Here is a 20814-nt window from a genome sequence, read left to right on the forward strand (position 1 = left end):
TGGGATAAGTGTGGTTTAATATTCTCAGATGCATAACAATTTTGTGACAGCACAAAGGTGTCATTTTTTTTCACATTGACTTCTCTTTCCTTCCAAAGATGATTTTCAGTTTTCTAAATGGTGCAATTGGCCATAACAATATATCTTATATTGACCTCATCTCTAACAATATTTTGCAAGAGAAATTTGGCCAAGCAACAGACAGATTTTTTGATAGTCTAAAGATGCAGACCCCTCTCAGGGTTGCATCTGGAGAGTTTCCAGTACTCTACCAGTCTCTATTATGGGAAGGAGAGTCAAGCAGAGGCATTTCCATTCTTAGCCTGGGCAGTGGCTAGCAAGTGGAAGGCAATCTGCTACAAGTGTTGCTGCTGAGCAACAGTGGCATGGCAGAGAGTCGAGGACAGAGACTAAAGTTTACTGTGAGGAATAGTAAACGACCTTTGTATTTTTACATGAAAACTCTATTGATACACTACCAAAACAATTGCAGATGGAGGTGAGGCATTCTGGGAGAGATGTGTCCCTGATCTCCCTATGGGTCGGAGATGACTTGACAGCATAAGACAAGACAAAGATGAAAACCATAATGAATACCATCAGAGGAGACACTTTGGTGTTGGGCTTTGGCTAGAGTGCAACCAATTTTTTTTTTCTTTTAATGGTTTTTCTTAAAAACTTACTAGGTTCCAGCCACTCTGCTGGGGTAGATACAAGATAAACAGGTTGGTCATAGTCCCTGTCCCGTAGTCGTAATCCCCATTGCTTTTCTCTCACTCCCTTTTGCATCACCCTGATTTGCTTCCTTTATTTGCCCCCTTTCCTCAGTTCCAGAGCATTTATTTACATATCTTTAATTAATTTATATATTAATTTTGGTCTCCCACTTCTAGACCATAAACTGATTGTTAGCAGGGAACGTATATACCAACTTTGATATATTGTGCTCTCCCAAGCAGTACAGTGCTCTGAACACAATAAGTGCTCAATAAATATTGATTAATTGATTGACGTATAAGGTGACTGAGGCACAGTGGTGTCTAAGTGGTGGAGCTGGGATTAGAACTCTGGTCCTTTGACTCCCAGGTCCATGCTCATTCCACTGGCCACACTCCTTCTCTAGTAAAGTTCTTTACAAGCCCTTAGCCTAAAGAGAGTAGTAGCTCATGGGAACAAATCGTATGCCTCAAAACTGTTGGTTATTATTGCACAATCATCTTCAAAAAATGTTCATGAGTTTTTACCACCACTGCCTTCCCATGAAGCTGCTGCAAATTCCTGGTGCTTGAACTAATCTGACTTTTTCAGTGGCTTTGGAAGATTGCTGGGTTAAAGCTTTTGGTAAGGTAGCTCTTCTTTGTACTGAGTTCCTTACTGTTTGTATACATTCTCCTCCTGCTGATTAACTGGTATTTATTATGGAAATACTTTTCTGCAATTTAACTGTAGCCCCAAACTGTCCTTCCTTTGTTAGCTTTAGAAAGAGAAGAAGGTGACCCATAATAATAAAGCATAGGTATGAGAGTCAGAGGACCTGGATTCTAAACCCAGCTCTGCTACATGTTCACTGTTTGACTTTGGACAAGTCACTTAACTTCTTTGTGACTCAGTTACCCTATCAGAAATGTGGCGATTATATCCTATTCTCTCCTACTTAGAGAGTGAGTTCCACATGGGACAGGGACTGTGTCCCACCTGACTAACTTGTGTTTACCCCAGTGCTTAGAACAGTGCTTGATACATAGTAAGTGTATAACAAGTATGATATTTATAATTATTAATTACCATTTTCCAATTATATTAAATTTCTATTAATTGGGCCTGAATTAATGCGACTAGCTACACTTTGTAGAAGCAAGGATCTGCAGTAGGTTTATAGGAGTTTCCCTTGAATCTGAAAATTATGGGGGAGGAAGAGTTTGTGATGGCAGCATGTTTTGGGTTCACAAGACCAGTAAAGCTGATTACTTTCTGGACTAAACGTCCTTGGAACTCTGGAGCAATTGCCTGAGAAAGCAAAGGCTACCTATTTGAATGTGAACAAAGCTCGTAGATTTCAGTATGCCTTGGATATTAAGATCTACTGTAAATCATTTTGCTTTTAATTGCCTAAGTTTACTTAATTTAAAAGGCACTATGCTACCAAATTCCTAATGTTTTGATTGTTTCCCTAGGGAGGTAGGTTATGATAACTAGAGAAGCAGCGTGGCTCAGTGGAAAGAGCACGGGCTTTGGAGTCAGGGCTCATGAGTTCGAATCCCAGCTCTGCCACTTGTCGGCTGTGTGACTGTGGGCAAGTCACTTAACTTCTCTGTGCCTCAGTTCCCTCATCTGTAAAATGGGGATTAAGACTGTGAGCCCCACGTGGGACAACCTGATTCCCCTATGTCTACCCCAGCGCTTAGAACAGTGCTCGGCACATAGTAAGCACTTAACAAATACCAACATTATTATAACTGCCCACCCATTCTCCCACACATTACCATAATCTTCAACTATATTTTGAAAACCAACATAACATTCCCAGCATTATGTCTGACTCTGCAGAAAGCAATTTCAACAGAAACTGTTCATGAAAATAGGAAAAGATAGTAGTTAGAAAAATTGAAATGATTCATTTGAAAAGAAGAAGGACAAGTTGAGGATTGGCAGAGATATAAGAGACCTACACAAAACCTTGTATAAAGTTGAAGCTTATAGTACTTGATGCTTGGAGGGGTGAGTGAGAGGCACACGTCTTTAAACTGAAATGCATTGTCAGGCAACAGGCTTAGAAAATTGCTAGCACGTCTCTTCACGGGAATTTCAGAGCCAAGAGCAATTTTAGTCATCAAGGATAAGGGAGGTGACCTTAAAACTGATTTACCGGACATTCTCCATTTCTTTACTGGTTTTTATGAGCATCTATATAGCTTACATGCCTTAGGCGATGAAGTGGCCATGGTAGAATTACTTTTTTTTTTTTAAAGCAGATTTGACTCAATTCAAAACAAGTAATAAGTTCAAAATAACCTAACTGCAAGGTGACAAGGACTTACTGATGGTAGAGAGGTAACAAATAAGTAGATTGAATAAAACTCAATATATTTTACAATTAAGCAAGAATATTAAAAAATGAATTAACTTCATATATTATCAAGATGACAATTTAAAAGGTTAAAAAGTGATTGGTTTGTAATTATTATTCTTGTGATCATCACTTGAACTGATTTTTTACATTGCAATGATCAATTTTACTGATCATAGAATATTTTTAGGGAAATATTTGACATGTTTGATATAAACAGGTTTTTCTCTAATGTGCTTAGCTGTTGGTACATTAGTGAGAGCACATCACAGTGGAATCATGGTTCCTGAGTTGTAATCTCATCTCTGCAAATAGGAATAATCTAATGGAGCTATGCCTTCAGTGGAGTGCTTAGTACAGTGCTCTGCACCCAGTAAGTGCTCAATAAATATGATTGAATGAATAATAAGCTTTGTGAACAAAGAAACACATAGGGCATTTGATGAGTTGACAATGTTAAACAGCAAGCTTAGAGCCACAACAAACCCAGTAGGAGAAATTCAGGGAATGGAGCAGAAATGTAGATGTTTTTGGGACATTCTGGTAGGAGACTAGCTTCTCTGTCGGTAGTGGGTAAACCCTATCTCATTGGGGTCAGGGTCAAGTTGCTACTCTAGTGGGTATTTCTCTTCACTTAAGCTATGCATGGGATAAAGTACCTGCCTTCAAGATACCAACACCTCAAACTAAACATGTTAAAAACTGGACTCCTAATCTTCCCACCCAAATCCTGTCCTCCCCTTGCCTTTCCCATTATTGTAGACCATGCCACTATCCATTCTGTCTCATAAGCCTGTAACCTTGGCATAGTGCTTGGCTCATCTTTTTCATTCCACTCACATATTCAATCTGTCACCAAATCCTGTAAGTTCTACTTTCACAAAATTGCTAAATCTACTCCTCTCCAACCAAACTGCTACCTTACTGATTATACTGTAAACCCGTCAAAGGGCAGGGACTGTCTCTATCTGTTACCAATTTGTACATTCCAAGCACTTAGTACAGTGCTCTGCACATAGTAAGCGCTCAATAAATACTACTGAATGAATGAATGAAGCACTTATCCTACCCTGCTTTGACTACTCTTTGTACTTCCTCATTGCGCTTCCAGTCTTGTCTTTACCCACTTGGTCCACAATTCACTCTGCTGCATGGATCATTTTCCAACAAAATGTTTAGGCCATGTCTCCCTACTTCTCAAGAGCCTCCAGTGATTGCTCACCCACCTCTGCATTAAACTGAAACACCTTACCATTGGCTTTAAAGCACTCGATCAGTTCACCGTATTCTACCTCACCTCACTGATCTCCTAATACAGCCCAGCCTATACACTCCACTCCTCTACTGCCAGTTTACTCACTAGGGCCCAATCTCATCTATCTTTCCACTGGCCCCGTTTCCCATGTCCTCCACCTAGCCTGGAAGTCCCAACCCACAGTTCTCTCCATCTTCAAAGCATTATTAAGATCACATCTCTTCCAAGAGGCCTTCCTCAATTAAGCTCTCCTTTCCTCGCCTCAGTCTCCCTTTGGGATCATTTGTGTACTTGGATCTATGACCGCTAGGCATTTAATAATAATAATAATAATAATAATAATGTTGGTATTCGTTAAGCGCTTACTATGTGCCGAGCACTGTTCTAAGCGCTGGGGTAGACATAGGGGAATCAGGTTGTCCCACGTGGGGCTCACAGTCTTCATCCCCATTTTACAGATGAGGGAACTGAGGCACCGAGAAGTGAAGTGACTTGCCCAGTCACACAGCCGACAGGTGGCAGAGCTGGGATTCGAACTCATGAGCCCTGACTCCAAAGCCCACGCTCTTTCCACTGAGCCACGCTGCTTTTCATTTAATATTCACCCCACCCCCCCACTCTAGACACTTAAGTACATATAGTTAAATTACATACTATAAATTATTTATTTATATTGATATTCATCTCCCTCTTAATGACCGTAATCTCATTATGGGCAAGATACTTAGCAGGCAATTCTTTCATAGTATACTTAGCGTGGCTCAGTGGAAAGAGCACAGGCTTGGGAGTCAGAGGTCATGGGTTCGAATCCCAGCTCTGCCACGTCTCAGCTGGGTGACTGTGGGCAAGTCACTTCACTTCTCTGTGCCTGTTACCCTGTAAAACGGGTATTAAGACTGTGAGCCTCACGGAGGACAATCTGATTACCCTGTATCTACTCCAGCGCTTAGAACAGTGCTCTGCACATAGTAAGCGCTTAACAAATACTAACATTATTACTTTCCCAAGCGCTTAGTATAGTTTTCTGTACATAGAAAGTGCTCAATAAATGCATGGATTAATTTACTAAACTGAGTTTATTGGGAGTTAATCTTACTCTGAACCCTTTTCCAGCCATCTTTCCAAACAAAGCTTTCAAGAAGCACATGATGACTATTTTTTTGGTAGTATAGAAATAAAGCTTGTCACTTCAATCAGCCAATCAATGACATTTATTTAACTACTTCCTGTGTGCTGAGTGCTGCACTTAGTGCTTTTTAAATATGGTAGTATATTGCAGGCACTGTACTAAATACTGGGATAGATATAAGCTAATCAGGTTGGACACAGTCAAAGTCCCCATTTTACAGATCAGGTACAGAAAAGTTAAGTGACTTGTTTGCAAGGTCACACAGCAGACAAGTGGCAGAGCTGGGATTAGAACCCAGGTGTTTGGGACAGTACAATAGAATACAATATAATTTTTGTAAATAATTGTTATAAATAATTATTGAAAACACAATAAAATTGGTTGACAGGATACCTAGTATCTGTAATTAATTCATTTATTTATATGAATATCCATCTCCCCCTTTGGACTGTAAACTCAGAAATGAGTCGAGCAACTCTGTTGTATTGTTCCCTCCAAATGCTTAGCACAGTGCTCTGCTCACAGTAAGTATTCAATAGGAGAAGCAGCTTGGCTTAAAGGAAAGAGTGTAGGTCTGAAACGCAGAAAACCTGGGTTCTAATCCCTGCTCTGCCAATTGCTTGTTGTGTGACCTTGGGCAAGTCACAACCGTAAAATGGGGATTCAATCCTCCTCCCTTCTACTTAGATTGTAAGCCCCATGTGGGACAGGATCTGCTGCCTAACTTGATAAACTTGTACCAACCTTAGTGCTTAGAACAGTGCTTGACACATAGTAAGCACTTAACAAATACCATAAAAAATGATTAATTCAAGGAGCTTACAATCAAGCAGCCTTGCAACTCAGTGATTTTAAATACTATTTTGTAAAGCCACATTTTTACATATTTCTGTTAGCCTTCTTCCCAATTTTTAGAATTGATTAATCCTCATCTTTGATCCAGAGTTTGAGATTCTGGTTGGATATGAAATTGCCTGGAAGACATTCAATCATTTCTTTCCCTCTTTACCACTCTCTTTTCCCACTACATTTCAGTTTTCATTCTCTGTTCATGGCAAGCTAACCTACTCACTGTGCTGACTTCATGGTCCATGCTCTTCCTCCTTCCTGGAACTCCTCTTGCTTGAAATCAGAAAGACCATGTCATCTTCATCTTCTCTTCATCTTCAAAGCCTTTTTGAAATCACATCTCCTCCAGAAGGTATTCCCTGGTTAATTTAATGATCTACTTATTTTATAGTCTCCACAACTGCAATTTCAGTATTTCTGTACCACTTAAGCAATTTTTAATTACTACCTTTCATATCACATTCATATTTCTTCCCCCTTTCTATAAATTGTTTGCAGGTCAGCCTTTCTGCTCTTTTCTAAGCTTCTTGAGAACAGGATCATGACTGCTAACTCTAATGTATTCTCCCAATTGTTTAGTTCAGCAATATGCACTCAAGTAGTTATTGTTGAGTAACTCAAGCTTTAAGTCAAATGGAAAAGTTGCTGGAGTTTGGAGAGGACTCATGCTAATGTGTAGTAGTATTGCTCAGTGGGAAAAAAAAATTTAAAAAGAAGTTACCAAAAAAATATAAATAATAGTAAACAAACTATTGAATGAGATGTGATCCGAAAAATTACACTACATAAGCACACTTGTGACTATGAGACCGTTGTTGGGTAGGGATTGTCTCTATTTGTTTCCGAATTGTACTTTCCAAGTGCTTAGTACAGTGCTCTGCACACAGTAAGTGCTCAATAAATACAATTGAATGAACAAATATGTCCTTAAAGATTTGACAATAAAATCATTTACTTTGTGAGGGTTTTTTGGGAGTTTCATCTCTGATCAAAGAGCAATCCATGGCCGATGATCACTTCAACATTGTATAAATGTAAAAAAAAAATATTTACCATGCTGATACATTTGCAATCTGCACCTCAAATTGCTTCTTCTGTTTGACATCCCACTTTTATTTGAGGGCTGTCTCTCTTTTGTCTGTAGGTATGAGCTATTTATTTTGGTTTAGCTGTGTTTTGTCTTTGAAATGTTCCTTCTGTTTTGAGCTACAGTATCATCAGTTCAGTAAAAGTAGAATACATTTGTAGCAACTTTTTCTTACTTTTCTACCTGGTGCAGCTGCATTGTAACAAGCATGACTTCTACAGTCAAGGACTGGTTAAATTCCAGGACCTCAGTGTTGGCAGTATTTTGTGCCGCTTGCATACTGATCGGAATGGCTCAAAATGGTGTTGATGGATCTTCCCTAGACATGAGATGTGACATTTGTTGTAAGCCTAGGATTCAGAATCAGGGACAAGGAGGACATTTCCATTGCTCTTTAGACATTCAGACTCCTGAAACCTGATGCCACGTTAGTGCTATACTCTGTCAATCTCCCCCAAGTGACAGTGGCTATATTGATTCAATTTCACGAATGGGAAAATTACAAAAAGTGCAGTGTGGATTGCTCCCACTCCTTATCCAGTCATATCTCATTTTAGGCTCTCATATCATCCTATGCTGCTAGAAGACAGATTCTTTGGCTCTCGGGCTCCCAAATACTATATTGACCCTAGAAGTTCACTTTGAATTGGCAACACAAACTCATCAGGAACACAAATTCAAAATACAGAGCATGTAAATATTTCACGATTTATGTATTCACTCTTCATTTCTACTTAACTTAGTAATAGCATGTGATACAATTCTTAAGGAATTAAAAAACTCAATTTTACAATGATCATTTCTGCTCTGCCACAAAAACAGAGATAACATCTTGTATTGCAATATTTGTACATGTAGAGAATAGTGAAATTTCACAGGGTGAAATTAAAAGACACCAGGGTACAATGCGGGCATTTTACTTTTCAAGTAAATGAAAGTGAATAACAAGGAAATGGTTGTGCTACAGAAAGTGAATAAGGAACCAAAAAGTAATCATTTCACCTTCTTAATGGAAATGCTTTAGAACAATAAATACTATTTGCTTTATGCACCTTTCTTCCTTGCTCAAGGCACTTCTTATATCGTTTTTCATCTGATCTCCCAATCTTTAAGAAAATTTAAAGGTGGATCTGTCCCTTTATCCTTCTGAAAATGAGAAAACTCGAGTACAGGTAAGAAAAGGGATATGCCCTAAATCATACACTATGTATGAAGACGTGGTTCCAATCTAACATTTGTCCATTGACTATCCAGTGTTTTTTTCCAGGTTGTAAAATGCAAGACTACTGTTGTCCCTGCCTTTAAGATATACAGTAAGATTAAAGTGAAAAATGTTGAAATTAGAACCCAGAATCATGTAGTCAATCTGGATAGAAAGTGAGTATTTTAATTTGGGGCTCTATAGCATGAAAATAAATGGGGAGAAGGATATATATGAACAGAGTATGAAGTAAGATTAGATTGGAAACATGTCTATCGTTTTTTAAGCTCCTTAAGGCCATGCATATTCTTTACTTTTATTATACTTTTCCAAGTTCTCAGTACAGTGCTCTCCAACCACTTTATAAATTATATTGATGGATTATAGGAACACTGTGGGACATTTTTCTTTTTTGTGTTATATATAAATTCATATTCCCCATGCTCTTAGGTATAAATCCAACAATTCTTGCTGCTTGGTTTGGAATGGAGATCAGGATGTCCTTCATGTGGTGACTGTTAGAGAAATGATTTTTAATACTCTCAAGTAGTTTTGACTTTTACAAAATAGTTCAAAGCTCTTCCTAGATTGGGCCCACTGCTACCACCTAACTTCTTAGAAAAACAGAATTGGAAAATAATGATGATGCCATTGAAAATAAGCTTCCAGTCTAATAAATATCCATGAGGCTGAACGATCTAATTGTGGATATTTTAATTTTAGCTCTTCTAAATGACCATGCAATGGGGAGTGCATACTCATGTTACAGTGTCCTTTATATTCATCATTCATAGTGTCAATTTTTCTCATTCCTTATTGAGAGAGTTGATCTCCTCTGCATTATAAAAGCAATAGGGACTTGCCATTTCTCTCATTTAGATTTTCATTACCTAAGTTAAACACAAGAATCAAGAAGACATTACTCCATACCATTTGAAGAGAAACATTTTTCATGAGGCTTAGGTTTCCCACACACAAGTCAATTTTCTTTGGAGTTTATCATCCACTTTATCAGTTATCTTTGCTTAATAGTATGGGCTCTGAAACTCTCAACAGAGGTTAAGATAGCAAGAATGATCAAAGCAATCACCTCAACATTGTAGAACCCCTATTACAAGCTTTCAAACTTCCTTTTACATTAGCACTTTTCCATAATGGAAGTCTTTTATTTTGATGTAATTCTCATCTTCTTGCAGATTAGGAAAGCCTAACTGGATTTTTTTTCCTTCTTTGAGAAATGTACTAAGCTACTGTTGGTGGTCTGACATTTTGAATGCATTTTTTATTCTGAATGACCTTCTACAAGTTTTCAGTCACAATACAATCATTCCTTTTCAGAATCTGTATCACACTGACAGAAATGAAAATGGTTTCAACTCAATTCTACTGTTGAATAAATAGGCCAGTAGGAATTGTGTTACTCAGCAAGTTTTTCCTTCATGAAAAGGCTTATTGAACAACTAGTGAAGTGAAGATTAGGTTAAATAACTCAATGTCAGGTACCAGATGTCATAAAAGATTAGACATGGCAGTTGAACACATAAAACTGCTAATTTGATTCAGCATTTGTATGCCTTTTTGGTTTCAGATTCAAATGTTTCCAGGCCAGCTGGCACTGAATGGTCAGGATTCATATAATGGTCCCTCCATAATCATTAGAAAGAGCAGGGTAATATAGAGTATTATTGTATATTGAGAAGCTTGAGAAGCAGCGTGGCGCAGTGGAAAGAGCACGGGCTTTGGAGTCAGGGCTCGTGAGTTCGAATCCCAGCTCTGCCACCTGTCAGCTGTGTGACTGTGGGCAAGTCACTTGACTTCTCTGTGCCTCAGTTACCTCATCTGTAGAATGGGGATTAAGACTGTGAGCCCCACGTGGGACAACCTGCTTCCCCTGTGTCTACCCCAGCGCTTAGAACAGTGCTCGGCACATAGTAAGCGCGTAACAAATACCAACATTATTATTATTATTATTATATTGTGGAAAGCATAGGGCTCTTGAAATACTTCCTCTTCCAAGTTATTCTTTTCATTGGTCCCATTATATTTTTCAGAATCTTTATGGAAAATAAAGGCATGTTTGGTTCAAATATAAAGGCATGTATTTTTATACATGATCTGTGTATCCTGTGACTTTTTCAGATTCCTGCAAACCATTCGAGAATATGTATACGTACATTTTTACAACTTTTCCTATTGAATAAAGACAGTGTAAGTCACTAGATAACCCACAGGGGATATGGAGCCCAATTTCTGCTCTGCAGAAGTGACCCTTGATGGGTTACAGAGGGATTTGGAGAATGCTAATAATAATAATAATTATAATTATATTTGCTAAGTGTTTCCTATGTGCCAAGAATTATACTAAGCACTGTGGTTGATATAATGCAATCGGTTCAGAGGTAGTCCCTTTCCCATATTGTGCTTACAGTCTAAGGGGTAAAGAGAGCAAAATTTAATCCCCATTTTACAGATGAAGGAATCGAGGCACAGAGCAATTAAATCACTTTTCTCAGTTCACACTGCAGCAGAAGTAGTAACCATAATTATTAAGTGTGTAGCGTTTACAGAACACTGTACTAGTGCTGGAAAAGAGTGTAATAATAATAACAATAATAATGTTGGTATTTGTTAAGCGCTTACTATGTGCAGAGCACTGTTCTAAGTGCTGGGGTAGATACAGGGTAATCAGGTTGCCCCACATGAGGCTCACAGTCTTAATCCCATTTTACAGATGAGGGAACTGAGGCACAGAGAAGTTAAGTAACTTGCCCACAGTCAGACAGCTGACAAGTGGCAGAGCAGGGATTCGAACCCATGACCTGTGACTCCCAAGCCCACACTCGTTCCACTGAGCCATACTGCTTCCACAACCCACCTTCAGGGTTCAGGCCCCTTCAACAAATCTTGTGCAACCTGCATAACTGATGTACTGTTTAGGAGTGAGGTGTGGCATTGAAGGTGGGCACAGAATCCCTCTGAACCAGGGCACAATGATAACCACTTCCGGAAGAGAGATACATTGTGAGGCTGCTCTAAGAGCTCTGGCCTATGAAGTGAATTTTCATATTTAGGAGTAATAAGATTCAGTAGAAGAGAAATAAGGACCAGAGAGTTTTAATGCAGAGTAAGGGCAAGGAAGCTGATTTATTTCCATTTTTTCCCCATCTATAATGGTTAAAGAGAAAGAATCACTTTTTACCTTTCCTGACATGATGATTAGCTGCACAATCCTAAAAGTGTATCTTGAGATGATATTGAGATAGGGAACATACTATATATTCAGATGTTCATTTGGTAACTACCCAAGCTCATCCTTTCATATTCTCCAAATCCACTCTCTCCAGAAACTGTTCTCCCACCAGGGATGTAGTCTCTGACAAAAATGGCCTATTCCTTCATTCATTCATTCAATCATATTTTTTGAGCACCTACTCTGTGCAGAACATTGTACTAAGACTTGGGCGAATGCAATATAACAATAAACAGACATATTCCTGGCCCACAAATAAGCTTACAGACTAGAGGTGTAGAGACAGACATTAATAGAAATAAATTAATTGCAGATATATATATGAATGCTGTGGGGCTGGGAGGAGGGAAGAACAAAGGGAACAAGTCAGGGACATGCAGAAGGGAGAAGAGGAGGAAAAGCGGGCACTTAGTCACGGAAGGCCTCCTAGAGGAGATGTGCCTTCAGTAAGGTTTTGAAGGAGGGAAGACTAATTGTCTGTCAGATTTGAGGAGGGAGGGCGTTTCAGATTAGAGGCAAGATGTGGGAAAGGGTTTGGTGGTGAGATAGGCGGGTTTGAGGCAGAGTTAGAGGGTTAGCATGAGAGGAGCAAAGTATGTGGGCTGGGTTGTAGGTGTAGATTCATTCAGTAGCATTTACTGAGCACTTACTATGTGCAGAGCACTGTACTAAGCTCTGAGTGAGGTAGTAGGGGGCATGGTAATGAATTGTTTAAAACCAGTGGTGAAGAGTTTTTGTTTAATGTAGAGGTGGATGGTTAGTGTTTACTGTAGTTTTTTGAGGAGCAGGGTGAACTTCCTCAAATCTGCCAGTCACTCTCCTTCCTTTCAAAGCCGTATGGAAAGCTCACCACCTCCAAGAGACCTTTCAGGCTAAACCCCACTTTTCCTCATTTCCCACTCCCTTCCGTTTCACCTTGAATCACTCCCTTTGCTCTTCCCCCACAACACCTGTGTGTATATTTGTAACTGTATTTATTTATACTGATGCGTGTTTACCTTTATTGATGTCTGTCTCCACCCCTCTAGATTGTGAGCTCACTGTGGGCAGGGATTGTCTCTCTTTATTGTTATATTGTACTTTCCAAGTGCTTAGTACAGGGCTCTGCACACAGTAAATGCTCAGTAAATATGATTGAATGAATGACAGGGACTGTTTACAACCCGATAAACTTACATCTATCCTAGTGCTTCAAACAGTGCTTAGCACATAGTAAGCACTTAACAAGTACCATAATTATTATTGTTATTAAACATTCCCAAGTTCCTGCCCTCATGGGGCTTTCAATCTAGGGGGAATGAAGAATACATATTTTGTCCCTGTTTCATGGATATGGTAACAAAGGCACAGGCAAATTAGGTGATTTTCCCAAGGTAACATGGCAGAGCTGGAACCTATACAATGTTGCTTTGTTTTGTTCAGTTTCTAGACAGCAAAGAACATGCAATACAAAACAGTGGAATGCACAGTGACTGCAATCTGCAGTGAGGGTGCAACCGAATAGCTTTCTTCCCTCTTAACAGCAAAGACTATTAGCTCTAAATTATTCAAATTGATTTATGATTGGGATTCTTTTTTTTTTCTTGTATCTGTAGAATATTAATTTACCCACCCACACTTTTACCTTATTTAAGACTCTCCTAAATAACACAATATTCCAATAAACTCATGAAAATAGCAAAATTCAAATTGTAACTTTTGTACTAAGTATATTTAGACAAAGATATTAGTGATAGTGAAATTTTAATCATTTGTCCCTTGCTTTTGGTTGCATTTTTACCCTCTTGTTTCTGGTTCTGTGTTCAATTCTACTTGGAATATGATTTTTCTCTTAGCCTGTTCTTAGAGTCATTCCAGTTTCCCAGCCAGCCACACCTAATACCCCATTGCCTGAGTATACTGCTGTCAACCATTCTCCTTACATTGCCTTTCCAGAAAAAGTGATGTAATCCAAGGTTTGGAATTAAGTGTAGCACTTACATATCAAGATGTAAAGATGGCATCCATGGAATGTCTATAGGCCTTGCTGTGTTCAAATAACTCATGTGTAACTAGCAGTGATTTGTAGCAACAGAGTAATTATTTGAAAATGGTCCTTTTTAAAACCTTAATGATGCACAGAGGCTAGACCTATTAGATTCTAATCCTTCTCCTCTGACTGTGAGCCCGTTGTGGGCAGAGATTGTTTCTCTTTATTGCTGTATTTTACTTTCCAAGTGCTTAGTGCATGCTCTGCACACAGTAAGCTCTCAATAAATGTGATTGAATGAATGAATGAATAATTAATTACCATATAAACAAATGTCCAAAATTTTTACCACCTCAACACCTTAGTACAACCATAAGGTTCTATTGGACTTTTGATCATATTGAATCACATATTCTGTTATTTAAGGATCTACTTATATTTATATTATTATGTCTCTGTCCCTTCAGATAAGCTATAAGGTCATTAAGGACAGTTAAAGTGTTTCCTGTACTTACTGTACTGTTCTGAGCATATTATAGAGTGCTCTATACACAATATGTGATCAATAAATACTATTGGTTGAATGATTTATAAACTAAATATCAAGTAATAAAGTTCCTAGGGGGAAATATACCTTAGGTAATTAACTAAAGAAAATGGCCATTTTTTTCCAATTCTTTCTAATCAGTACTTTGTTTAAAGAAAGAATCCATAAATTGTATTTCATAAATTAATACATTTCTATTAAAGATAGTTTATTAAATAATGGTAGTGTTTAAAATCTGAATACTAAAAGACCAATAGAAACCAAGTGTATTTTCTATTCAGATCTCAGTTCCTTAAGCTATCACTGATTCTTATCCCTGTAGTGGTTCTCTGGGGAAATCAGTGAGCCATCTAGTGTTTGGATAAAACCTTTATGATAGGTGTTTAGAGCATAGAATGAGAAATTTCCACATTTTCTTCTATGAAGTGCTTTGGGATTTCTAACCCATTGACACCCACTCTCTTGGTGAACTCATTCATTCCTATGGCTTCAACTACCATCTCTAGGTGGATGATTCCCAAATCTCCATCTCCATCACTGTTCTCTCTCCTTCTTTACAGCATCACATTTCCTCTGGCCTTTAGGACATCTCTACTTGGATATCTTCCCTACACCGTAAACCTGAACTCCTTATCTTCCTACCCAAAATCTGTCATCCCCCCGACTTTCCCTTCACTGTAGACAGCACCACCATCGTCTCTGTTCATTCATTCATTCATTCACTCATATGTATTGTGCGCTCACTGTGGACAGAACACTGTACTAAGCACTTGGGAAAGTACAATACAACAGTAAACAGTGACATTCCCTACCTACAGTGAGCTTACAGTCCAGAGGTCTCACAAGGTCATAATCTTGGCATAATCCTTGACTCTTTTCTCTCTTTCAATCCACAAATTCAGTATGTTGGTTTAACTTTAACAATATTGTTAAAATATGCCCTTCCCCTCCATCCAAACAGCTACTATTGTTAATCATTTTATCCCACCTTGATTACTGCCTCAGCCTTCACATTGACCTCCCTGCCTCCTGTTTCTTCTCACTCAAGTCCATAATTCACTCTATTTTTCTGCAAAACACTCTGCTGTCTCTACAAAACTATTCACTCTATGTTTCCCCACTCCTCAAGAACCTCTGGTGTTTGCCTATCCACCTCCAAATCAAACGGAAACTCTTTACCATAGGCTTTAAAGCACTGTCACCTTGTCCCTTCCTACCTTACCTGCTTTCCTATTACAACCCAGTGAGCACACTTCAGCCCTCTAATGCTGACCTAATGTCAATCTCATCTATCTCACTGCTGACCTCTTGCCCAAATCGTGGCTCAAGTCAGGAATGCTCTCCTGCTTCATATCCCGCTTCAAAGCCTCATTTAAACCACATCTCCTCCAAGGAGCCTTCCCTGACTGAGCCCTTATTTCCTCTCTTCCCACCCCCTTCTGCATCTCATCGACTTTGTCCCTTTATTCGCCACCCCCCATTCCCCATCCCCACAGCACTTTTGTACATATCCATAGTTAATTTGTTTGTATTAATGTCTGTGTCCCCCTCTAGACTGTAAGCTATCTTGGAGCCTACTCAAAGAATGTGTCTGTTATATTATTGTGTTGTACTCTCCCAAGAACTTAGTACAGTGATCTGCACATAATAAGTGCTCAATAAATATAATTGACTGACTAGCCTATCTATAAAATGGGAATTAAATGCCTGTTCTCTGTCACCTTTCTACTATGAGCCCCATGTGGGACAGGGACTGTGTCTGATCTGATTAGCCTGTATCTACCCCAGTGCTTAGAACAATGTTTCAACTATACTAAATGCTTAACAAATACCATCATTGCCATCATCATCTTCATCTCTCCTTGGATTTCCCATCAACACCTTAAACTTAACATGTGCATATAAAACTCATCTTCCCACCCAACCCTGTTCTTCCTCTGTCTTTCCCATCACTATAGCTAACATCTCTATCTTCCCTGTATCACAAGCCTGTAAACCTGGCATTATCCTTGACTCATCTCTCTCATACAGCCCACATATTCAATCTGTCACAAAATTCTGTCACTTCTTTCTTCAACACATCAATAAAATCTGTCCTTCTTTTCCACCCAAAAACACTGATCCAAACACCTATTGAATAATAATAATAATAATTATTATTATTATAATGGTATTTTTAAGTGTTTACTACGTGCCAAGAACTGATCTAAGTGCTGGGGTAGATACAAGGTAATCAGGTTGTCCCACGTGGGGCTCACAGTCTTAATCCCCATTTTAAAGATGAGGTAACTGAGACATAGGTTAAGTGATTTGCCCAAAGTCACAAGCTGACAAGTGGTGGAGTTGGAGTTAGAATCCATGACCTCCGACTCCCATGTCCAGGCTCTTTCCACTAAGCCACACTGCTTCTAAAGCTTCTGTATCCCACCTTGACTATTGCATCAATCTCTTCATTTATCAATCTCTTCATTTATCCCCCTTTCTCCTGTCTCTTCTCATTCATCTTTACTTTAATCATTTATCTAAAAAAAGTTCAGGCTACATCTCCCCACTCTATAAGATCCTCCAGTGATTGCCCATCTACCGCCACATCAATTGAAACTGCTTACTATTGGCCTTAAAACACTCAATCAAACCTAAACCTTTCCTATCTTCTTTTGCTGATTTCCTAAAACAACCCAACCCATACATTTGGCTTATCTAATGCAAACCTACTCAGTTACCTCGATCTCACCAGTTACCTCTAACTCAGTTACTTCCATCTCACCTCTGAAACCTTGCCCAGTTAGTTCTTCTGGTATCCTGGAACTGCCTCTCCATCATATCCAACAGACCAGCACTATTCCTACATTCAAAACCCTTCTAAAATCACAACTCCTCCAAGAGGTCTACCCTACCTAAGCCTTGTTTTTCTTCTTCATCTTCCTTCGGCATCACCTATGAACTTGTATTCTTACCCTTTAAGGACTTGATATTCCCCACCCTCATCTCCCCACAGCACTAATGTACATATCTACAATTCATTTTGTCTGTTTCCCCTTTTAGACTGCAAACTCCTTGTGGGTAGAGACTGTGTCTACCAACTGTACAGTGCTCTGCACACAGTAAGCACTCAACAAATATTATTGATTAATATAGAGGCAACTGTCTTAGGGAAAGGACAAGAACAAAAAGAAAGCACAAATATAGAGAAAGAGAAATGAGACAATTCCAAAAGATGAAGCTCAGAAATTGAAGCTCAGACTCAGACCTCTGTAGCAGTTTTTCACCAAAGCTAATTACATTAGAGAGCAACTATGGCTAAAAAGCACATCAAAATAGAAATTCAGTCACTGCCTCTTGGGCTCCACCTTAACTAATTTGACAATAGCATGCAATGGACATAGGATGAAGGTGGAGCATGGTCACCACAGCAACCATATGGAGGCTACAATGTGACAATAGTGAAGGCTTATGTTATCTTATTCGATTTTCCTCCTGTTCAAGCTGCTCTATTCTTGCTGATTTCCCAATGGGGTAAGAACTGCAGAGATCCAACAGCAGTAGTAGTAGCTATAGCATTTTTTTCTTTTTCTTCCTTGACTTTGTTTACTTTTGTCTCACTGATTTCTGGATTATTGATAGAGAAAAAAAATCTGGGAATCCATGAAATAAGTGAAGTAGCAGCAGCAAGAATGAGTAAAAATAGGCTAGTCACTATCACTATGATTGGTCATTTTTTCCCAGTTAAGGGATATATGCTGTCATTATGCACATATTTTCTATGCCCTCTACAAAGCTGGGCATATCCAAGGATAGAAAACACACTTCACATTTATGTACAGATGATCTGATTATGGTAAAAAGCAAAACATGCTCTCCCAACCTCATCACATGAGCAGAAACATAAATTCCAGTATTCATGAAATTTCTGCTTAAATTTCAGAAAATCATGGTAATGCTAATGGCTAAAGTATCAATTCATCTAACAGAAGAAACAGTATTCCTTAAGGCAATGTTTAACATTAGCACTATTAAGAATTCACATTGTGTTCTAATGATTAGACTACACTAGCTGACAGCTTAACCTGACAGAGACAGGAATGACACTTTCCCTGTAGTACTGGCTGAAATCATACCAATCTAGTAAGAGAAAACAGGGACAAAAACCAGTTTTCTCTACGTGTTTCTTAGACTATTAACCCTGTGTGGAGTAGGAACTGTGTCTGATCTATTCATCTTATATTTATTCTAGCACCTAACATTGTGTTTGGGCAAAAGTAAGAACTTCAACAAATACCACTGAAAAAATGTAATTTTAATAATTGTAATAATAATAATGTTGGTATTTGTTAAGCGCTTACTATGTGCCGAGCACTGTTCTAAGCACTGGGGTAGATACAGGGTAATCAGGTTGTCCCAGGTGAGGCTCACAGTTAATCCCCATTTGACAGATGAGGTAACTGAGGCACAGAGAAGTTAAGTGACTTGCCCACAGTCACACAGCTGACAAGTAATTTAGAGACACTTATGAGATAATTACTGAGAAGCAAGTATTAGCACCTGAAATTATTTTCATATAAATATTTTCTCCTCACAAATACAATAAATTTGATAATGAGAAGACACTACTGTTGATAAAACTTGTAGTCATTTATCTTGATAAGGTCATGAAAATGTTTCACAGTATATTATCTCATGCACATGAATAAAATATTTTATCTCATATAAACAACACCAGTACACAAAGGGCTTTAATTTTGAATGTACTAAAACATTTATAAAGTTATTATTTCATTCATATTCTATTCCATATTATTAAAGTTTTTATTATTAAAATGGTGCTATTTTAATTGCTTATTATGTCAGGTGATGTATGAAGTTCTGGGGTAAATATGAGATAGTGATGTTGAACAAAGTTTATGTCCTACATAAGGCTCACAGTCTAAGAAGGAAGAAGATTTATTCTCCATTTTACAGGTGTTGTAACAGCCACAAACAAGTTAAGTGACTGGCCCACAGTCACAAAGAAGACAATTAGAAGAGGGAAGAGAATCCAGAGTAATTTTATTTTCTCTACACAAAATTTCTTCCCTTGAACACAAATAATGCACTAAATCATTGTAGAACATGTACAAAATATATCCACATTTATTTGCATAACTGCCTCCAACACATAGTTGCTACACTATGATTTTTAAAGAAAAAATACTATTTTTTGTACCACATAATCATAAGCAGTGATGATTATTGTGAAACTTGTAAAGTGCAATTGCCAAGTAACATAGGTGAACAGAGTAGGAGGGAGGACAGTCGTTTAATCTCTAGACTATAAGCTTTTTGTGAGCAGAAAATGTGTATGTTATATTGTACTCTCCCAAGTGCTTAGTACAGTGCTCTGCACACAGCAAGCACTCAATAAATACAATTGAATGATTGTTTGATCTCCATTTTACATATGAGAGAACTGAGGCAAAGGGAAATTAAGTGACTTACCAAGTGTCAGAGCAGGCAAGTGACAGAGTCAGGATTAGAACCCAGGTCCTATGACTCCCAATCTGTTCCTCATTCCATGAGGACATATTGCTTCTCACTCAGGTGCACCATGTGGTACTTCTCCTTGTTCTCCTGCTATCTCTACTTAAATAAATAAACAAATAATTTAATAATAATAAATAAATATATATCTAATGATGATGGTATTCATTAAGTGCTTACTATATGCAAAGCACTGTTCTAAGTGCTGCGGGTGGGGGCAGGATACAAGGTGATCAGGGTCTCCCACGTGGGGCTGGCAATCTTAATTCCCATTTTACAGATGAGGTAACTGAGGCACAGAGAAGTTAAGTTACTTGCTCAAAGTCACAGAGCTGACAAGTGGTAGAGCCAGGATTAGAACCCATGACCTCTGACTCCCAAGCCCATGCTCTTTCCACTGAGCCTTCTATCTAAAAGCATTGTGGTTTAGTGGGTAAAGCATGGGCCTGGGAGTCAGAAGTCATGAGTTCTAGTACCGGATCCACCCATCGCTGTGCTTGACAAATACCATCAGCATCATCATCTCTCTCGCCACTCAATTTCCTTGCAAGCTCCTCCTCAGCCTCCCACCCCTAATGGGGGAAGTCCCTCAAGGTTCAGTTCTGCATACCCTGTTAATCTCCATCTACACCAGTTCCTTGGAGAACTCACCAGGTCCCCTGGCTTCAACTACCAACTCTATGCAGATGATACCCAAATCTACATCTCCAACCTTGATGTCTCTCTCTCTCTCTCTCTCTCTAGTCTCCCATCTCCTTTGATCATCAGGACAGTATGTCCTGTATGTCCTCCCATCACCTCAAACTTAACATGTCCAAAACAAAGCCCCATATCTTTGCACTCAAGCCCTGACCTCCCCCTGACTTTTGCATCACTGTAGATGGCACCACCATCCTTCCAGTCTCACAAGCCCAAAACAATAGTGTTATTCTTGATTTCTCTC

General features: G+C 38.7%; 1 non-coding gene across 1 annotated transcript; it reads left to right on the forward strand.

Annotated features, from left to right (window-relative positions):
• The first annotated feature begins 231 nt into the window (after positions 1-231).
• LOC114809953 lies at positions 232-364 on the forward strand. The gene has a single exon (XR_003757724.1). It is a non-coding gene; the product is annotated as a small nucleolar RNA SNORA7 (small nucleolar RNA).
• The last annotated feature ends 20450 nt before the right edge of the window (positions 365-20814 follow it).

This window comes from Ornithorhynchus anatinus, chromosome 2 (genome assembly GCF_004115215.2).
Source record: "Ornithorhynchus anatinus isolate Pmale09 chromosome 2, mOrnAna1.pri.v4, whole genome shotgun sequence".
Taxonomy (NCBI): domain Eukaryota; kingdom Metazoa; phylum Chordata; class Mammalia; order Monotremata; family Ornithorhynchidae; genus Ornithorhynchus; species Ornithorhynchus anatinus.